The sequence below is a fragment of the Saimiri boliviensis genome, chromosome 2 (genome assembly GCF_048565385.1).
Source record: "Saimiri boliviensis isolate mSaiBol1 chromosome 2, mSaiBol1.pri, whole genome shotgun sequence".
In the NCBI taxonomy this organism is placed as follows: domain Eukaryota; kingdom Metazoa; phylum Chordata; class Mammalia; order Primates; family Cebidae; genus Saimiri; species Saimiri boliviensis.
The window spans coordinates 185,138,111-185,146,073 of NC_133450.1; the positions used below are offsets into that span (position 1 = coordinate 185,138,111).

The 7,963-nt window shown below is 38.2% G+C and overlaps 1 pseudogene; it reads right to left on the reverse strand.

The window, feature by feature from the left end:
* Positions 1–723: 723 nt before the first annotated feature.
* On the reverse strand, positions 724–1,664 carry LOC104653160 (U1 small nuclear ribonucleoprotein C-like; annotated as a pseudogene).
* Positions 1,665–7,963: the final 6,299 nt, after the last annotated feature.

The following is a 7,963-nucleotide window of genomic DNA, read 5'->3' on the forward strand; positions in this document are numbered from 1 at the left end:
GGTCATAAAGGTTTGCACAGCCTCCCTAACATTCCCCATCATCCCATGGGTCCACTTTGTTACCATTAGTCACTTGTCATGTGGGTTCTATTGATGTGATCTGTCCTCTTCAGCTTTATAGGTTACATTTTTCTTAGAATCGACTTAAATTTGGAGGAAAGGACAAAGCCAGAGGAAGCAGATGTATTGAAACCTTGCTTATCTTTATAGCAGCTGCTGAAACAGCTGAAATAGAAAACACTGGCTTCTTTCTCAAGAGTTTGTATTTTAAAAAATAATAATATCACTGTACATACAAAATAGTGAAAGCATTAGAAATATGATACTCTTAAGACTTCATCTACCTTTTCCTATTTCAATGAAAAGACAATGGGATTATCATATGGAAGACAGCCAAAGGCACAGATAATATAAAATAACAAATGTAAGTTATCGAACATATATATTTTCGCTTGTAATACATTTTGGGGTTTTTCATTTGCTGTTGTTTCTTTTTATGAAAAGAGTTGACAATTTCATTTTCACATTTCACAATACAAATGAAAACTACTTTTTTTTGATCCCACTTCTCCCCTCCAAAACTATTCTCTTTTTGAGAAGAAAAGGGAGAAAGTCTTCCTTATTGCACTGTTAAGAAAACACCCAGAGTCACAGCACCATGGTTTCCTAGTGAAGTAGAACAAGTAATATAAACTTGATAATAACAAGGCCTCTGCACTGTCCTTAACCATCTGGTCAAGTCATTCCAGGCCAAGCAGGCACCACCATGGGACAGGTGGGAGGTCTTATTATTGGCATGTGGTTTCCCACGGGTGGCTTCATTCCAGCAGTAGGTCCCACTGGTATCATCCCATGAAGAGGAGGGCCTATCATTGGCATCACGGGAGGGATCCCATATGGGGTGCTGCAATTATACTATGACAAAGAGGACCTGGAAGACTTGGGGGAGGTGGTGTCATTGCCCCTGCAGAGGAGGAGCAAAGAATGGAGTAGAAGGTATCTTTCTTGGTTGAAATGCAGCCATTGTTTATTCAATCAGGCTCTGAGCCTGTTCTTCCATCCATTTCTGGTAGCAGTCTTTCACATTCTCTTTGTGTTTCCTACCACTGAAGTGTGCCTTTCTCACAGATGGAGAGTCATGGGAGAGCTATGTATTGAAGTAGTCAAGACTTGGGCACATTGCTCTGTGGGAGGTTGGCCACTCCATTCCACAGTGCCTGGAGATGACCTTGTAACACATTTTTAAAACTTACATTATAACATTGAAATAGCAGTAAAGTGTTCTGGAAAAAAAAATTTATTCCAGGAATTCTCTGATCATACTATCCAGTCTTTCCAGAACTTTCCATCCCCTACTCTGATTATACCTGTTCTTTGATCTTCATAAGATCTTCAGCAACGTGTATACTTCATTTTGCCATAGTCTTCTGTTTTGTATCATCCTTTCCTGTTTCATTTTCTTCACTTTCCTACCAGTTCCCATTCTCTATCACTTCAGCTACTTTCTACCCAGAAAACCCAGCTTCCTCATCTCTTTTACCCCCTTCTATTAACCTTGTCTTATAAATCCCCAACCCTGGATTAACCCGAACATATCCATCTACTTCCATGCTACCCACTGGTAGCCAAGTGTCAGATAAATACACACAGCTAGGTGGACTGGTGCTACTATGATACATTTAGGATTTCCATTCTCATCTGGGTCCCCAGTGCTTCGAGCCATCTGTGTCTGTGTCCCTGGTCAGTTTCCCTTTTCCCTTCTTCTCCATGATAGGTCCAAACTTTTGCTGTTCTTCTCATGCTCCCTAGCCTACCCTAAGTACCTCTACTTTCTTTAGCTGATAACACTGAGATGACCAGGCATGAGCTTCCTCAGTTCCCACTCCCCACTCACAAACTTATCCGCATCTCAAATGTGTCAAGGCCAGTGTCACTGCAGTGCTCTGCCATTTACTCTTCTCCATATCCATCCAGGAATTTGTTTCATCAGCAATTCATTTGTTCTCCTGTTTCTTCAACTTCTTCCTCCTTCTGGTTTCTTCTCATTATATTCAAGTCTCTTTAAATTTAAAAACTAACAGGCAAAATTCTCACCATCCTACATTCCTCTTTTAGTGAACACCCCAATTAGTCTTCTTTTTATCTGGGCTCTGGAGAGGTCACCATTCAGCTTTGCAACTTCTTCACTGTCCATCAAATACTTCATCGGATATGACTTGGCTTCTGCTTCTTCAAATCCACAGAAACTGCTTGCCCTAAAGTCATCAATGACTTTCTCATTGTTTAACCCAGGGAACAGTTTGTTCTTTCTGACTTGACTCCTCTGAGACATTTCACGTCATTGATCTCCTTTTTGAAACTCTCTAACTCCCAGTAAGTGTGTAGGCTGTAGGTTTACTGATAGCTCCCAAATCCTATCTCTACCTCAACCAACTCCTTCAGACCCTCATATTGAACTGCACACCAAATTGCCCACCTGGACCCAAATACAACATATCCATAAGGAGCCTCATTTACACCTCCCCAAGTCTCTTCCATTTGTAGGCCTCAATTATCAAATCAGAAGCCTGGGAGTCATCTTTAACTTCTCCCTTCACCTCCACCCTTAGAGCCAATGGTTGCCAAGTATTTTCCACTCTACTTCTTAATAAGAAGTTCTCACTGCTGACTTAGCCACTGAAAGAGTCAACTGACTACTCTGCTTGCCATCTCACCCCAGAGAAATCTCCTGTGGAGACTGGAATTCTGTGGTTTTCTCATTCTGTTCTTCATATGTAACTGAATGAAAACATCTGACTTGGGAGGAGTGATCCCAGCTGCAGTGAAGGGTGCCAAGTATCAAACTGATTTCTTTTTTCAGTATTTGTGTTGAGCAAACAGGTTTTGCAAACCATGATCATCTTGAATTATGCTTTGTTGAGCTGCTTTAAGCATAAAAGCAAAAGAAATAAATGTGTAATATTCAGGGTAAGGCTGGGCCACGAAAATTATCACAGTGAAGTCATTTGTGGGGCCTTGCCAGGTTTTTCTCATAACGATGAATCTCATCAGTTCTCTTTGAAATGAAGGGGCTTGGGGTTATGAACCACAATCCTATCTTTGTGCTCCAAGTTAAAGCACATGAAAATAAACCAGGGGACAGGAAAGTGTCTGCCACCCTGATCAGCCTTTCTGGCACACATGGATAGACGATCATGTGTGGAGGCATCGGCATGGGTAGATCCATCACCACAGCCCTACTTGATGTCATCACAAGCATGTTCCAAGACCCATCTGGAAATTGTTTCAAAAAAGAAAAAGCCTAGAAGATTTCAATATTTATGCAACAGCCCATGTTAATCACACTCAATTTTTATATCAGAAACATTTAAAAGGGAGCAAAAATGAACTAAATACCATCCAAGATTCTTTCCAGCTGAACAAAAGCCTACAATCCCTTTAAGTCACTGGTTCTTAACTTTGGTGGCAGTGGAGGTGAAGAAGGTGTTGCAGACGCCTTTGGGAAATCAATGGAGGATATATATTCTGTTTTCAAAAAGTGTTTATACGCATACCCCACCCATGCCCCCCAACCATACACCTTTATGTACAGTTTCAAGGATTTCATGCATCCCAGTTTAAGACCTCATATCTACATTTTGGCACCAACTAGATGTGAATTTGAATGTGACTGAAACTTTTTTTGCAATGACAAAAATATAAGATTTCCACTTAGCACCCCTGAAAAATCCCAGCCTCCAAACCTGCTCCTCTTTTATTTTCCTAAGGGTTCTTACTATGTGCCAGGAAGGATAGGCCAAATTTTAGCTGTCCCCAGTAGGCTTTCCTCTCCCCTGGGCTGAGAGTATTATCAAAGAGATCCCAGATTTAGAAGCGAAGTTGGAATTGGGTGGAATGGTTCAAGCTGCTCCTTTTCTGAAAAGACAGAACGTGGTCTGGTTTATCTATAGGTTTGAGTCCAGGATGAGGGGTGCCCAGGAGGAGGGGAGAAGTCAAGCCATTAAGACAAGGAAACTTTTAAGGGTTTTGGTGGTGCTGGCAGTTGGCATGAGTGAGATACGTGGAACTGGAGCCTCTATTAAGAAGTTAAAGGGAAATAATAATAATTTTTTTTTAAAAGTTAAAGATGGAGTAAACATTTCCTACACTTAAATATTCGCAGTGCTCAGATCATTCCACCTCTCTGAAGCCGGGGGAGAGTATCTGGGACAGGATTATTCCTTCTGCTTTATTACTATTATTACTGTGTGACCTGTAATCTTCGTTATTAAGAACAACTTTGGTTAACCCAGATTCTTCACTTTCTAGAAACTCCCTCTTCATGATTCCTTAATGGTCATTTACTTATCACTTTCATTTTCCTATAATTTGAGGGCTTTTTCAAGAATTTCAACAAAGTGTCAAAATTTCTTCTGACTCCCTTCTAACTGGAAGCCTTGAGAAAATATTTTGCATATCATAACAACTAGATAAACATGTTTCAATTTCTCCAACTGATGAAAAAGTTCAATTTTGTTTCATATTACTTCTGCAGAATTACAGAAAATGAAATGGTGGCAGAATTCCATGGGAAAAAAATAAGAATTTTAGCAGTTTTGCCTAATTCAATTACATCATTACTTCCCAAACTCACCAGTTGTTACACCATATTGCAAAATGTCACCAGTACTTTCCCAGTTTCATGTATTATGGAGAAAAGATAATTTTTTGATGTGCCTGCAGAGAAAGTGGAAGATGAGCTTGTTGTACAAGAGAAGTGTCACATAACAGTCACTGTGAGCACCTGCCTCCTACAAATTCTGATAGGTGCAAAGAAAAGATGTTAACAAAGTTTATTAGTTCATAATGTTTTTCTTAAAAAAACAAAATTTCCAATTTTGCTTTCCATTAATGAGTTAACACAATGTGTTCAATGTATTATGTAGAATATAATACCCATGAAATAGATGCTTTCTGTGGGCTCAAAATTAGAGGCTTCACATTCCTAGTTCTATCTACCTGGAACTCCTCACCATGCACATATACACTCTCTCTCTCTCTCTCTCTCTCTCTCTCTCTCTCTCTCTCTCTCTCTGTCACACACACACACACACACACACACACACACACACACACACACCTTCACAAATTAATTCCAGGGCATCCTTCATTTTTTCACCTGACTGGACACGTGATTCTATGTCCAATGTGAGTGGAGAAGGAGCTCCAACCCATGGACATGGTGCCAACCTGTTTTGGAAGAAGGGAGGAAGGGTGGGAATAAGGTTTCAGTAGAAACTATGCCATTCTCTTCCTGCCCCAATCCCCATGGCAGTGTAAATGTGAAAGTAGGCCCAGCCCAAGCCTAAAGGAAGAATAATCTATTATTTATGGATGTAAGTAGTAAAGCCATGGAGCACTTAAAGTACAGATACTGGAGGGAAATGCCTGGATTTGACTCCAAGCTCTAAAGGTTATTACCTGTGCCACCACAGATAAATCATTTAATCCCATTATTGCTTCAGTTTCCTAATTGGTTAAGGGGAAGAAGAAGAAAGAAGAAGAAGGAGAAAGAGGAGGAAAAAGTGGAGGGGAGAGGGAGGGGGAAGGAGGAGGAGGATGAAGAGAAGGAGGAGGATAAAGAAGAGGGAAGAAGGAAGAAAAGGAGATGGAGGAGGAGGTGGAAGAGCGTCAAGATGTTGGAATAGAAAGCTCCACCTATCATCCTATCATCCCCCCTGCAAGGACACCAAGTTAATAACTACATATACAGAAAAAAAAAAAAAAAACACCTTCATGAGAACCAAAAATCAGGTGAGCCCTCATAGTATATGGTTTTAACTCCATATCACAGTACGAGAAATAAAGAGAAACAACAAAAAGTTAAAAAGCAGGGAAACAAAGTTATGGCACATAGTTTTTATTTTTTATTCTTTGCTTGTTTATGCAAACAGCGTTAAGTTGTTATGAGGTTAATATAATGGATTATAAGATAGTATTTGTAAGCTTCATGGTAACTTCAAACCAAAAACATACAATGGAGACACAAAAAATAAAAAGCAAGAAACTAAATCATATTACAAGAGATCATCACCTTCACTAAAGAAAAACACAAAGGAAAAAAAAGGAAGAGAATACTATAAAATAATCAGAAAACAAGCAACAAAACGGAAGGAGTAAGTTCTTACTTATCAATAACATCATTGAATGTAAATGGACTAATGGATGAAAAGCAAGACCCAATGATCTGCTGCCTACAAGAAACACACTTCTCCTATAAAGATACACACAGACCAAAAATAAAGAAATGGAAAATACATTCCATGACAATGGAAACCAGAAAAGAGCAGGAGCAGCTATACTTATGTCAGACAAAATAGATTTCAAAATAAAAACTATAAAAAGTGACAAAGAAGGTCACTAATGATAAAGGGGTCAATTCAGCAAGAGGATATAACAATTGTAAATATATAATCACTCAACACTGGATCACCCAGATACACAAAGCAAATGTTATTAGAGCTAAAAAGAGAGATAGCCCCCAGTACAATAAAAGCTGGAGACTTTGACACCCTACTTTCAGCGTTGGACAGATCTTCCAGATGGAAAATCAACAGACTTAATCTCCACTACAGGCCAAATGGATCTAACATATATTGATAAAACATTTCATCCAATGGCCTCAGAATATACATTCTTCTTAGCACATGCATCATTCTCAAGGATAGGCCATATGTTAGGTCACAAAACAAGTCTTAAAACATTCAAAAACATTGAAATAATATTAAGCATTTTCTCTGACCATAATGGAATAAAACTAGAGATTAATAACAAGAGAAATTTTGAAAACTATGCAAACACATGGAAATTAAACAATATGCTCCTGAATGACCAGGAGTTCAATACATTGGAGAGATCATGCATCATGATCAATGAAGAAATTAAGAAGGAAATCAAACATTTCTTGAAACAAATGACAATAGAAACGCAACATACCAAGACCTAAAAGGTAAAGTAAAACCAGGACTAAGAGGGAAGTTCATAGCTGTAAGTGCCTACATCAAAAAAAGAGGAAAAAAATCATAAACAACCTAATGATGCATCTTAAGGAATAAGAAAAGCAAGAACAAATCAAACACAAAATTAGTAGAAGAAAAGAAATAATAAAGATCAGAGCAGAAATTAATGAAACTGAAGTGAAAAAATACAAAAGATCAATGAAACAAAAAGTTGGATTTTTGAAAAGTTAAACAAAATTGATAAACCTTGAGCCAGACTAACTAAGAAAAAGGAGAGAAGACACAAATAAATAAAATCAGAATGGGAAAGAAGACATTACAACTAATACAAAAGAAATTCAAAGGGTTATTAGAGGCTACTATGAGCAACTATATGTCAATAAATTAGAAAATCTAGAACAAATGGACAAATTTCTGCACACATACAATCTACCGAGATTGAACTAGGAAGAAATCCAAAACTGGACAAACCAGTAACAAGTAACAAGATCAAAGCCATAACAAAAACTCCCCCACTAAAGAAAGGCCCAGGACCCAATGGCTTCACTGAAGAATTCCACCAAACATTTAAAAAAGAACTAATGTCAACTCTACTTAAACTATTTCAAAAAAATAGAGAAGCAGGGAACACTTCCAAACTCATTCTACAAGGCCAGTATTACCTGGATACCAAAACCAGATAAAGACACTTTAATAGAAAGAAACTACAGGCCAGAATCTCTAAGAATATTAATGCAAATTTTTTCAACAAAATACTAGCAAACCAAATTCAACAATACATTGGAGAGATCATGCATCACGATCAAGTGGGATTTATCCCTGGGATGCAAGAATGGCTCAACGTACCAAATGCTATGCAAAGATAGTTCAACATATCAAATCAATCAATGATATATCAACAGAATGAAAGATAAAAACCATATGATTAGTTCAATTGATGCTGAAAAAGCATTTGATAAAATTTA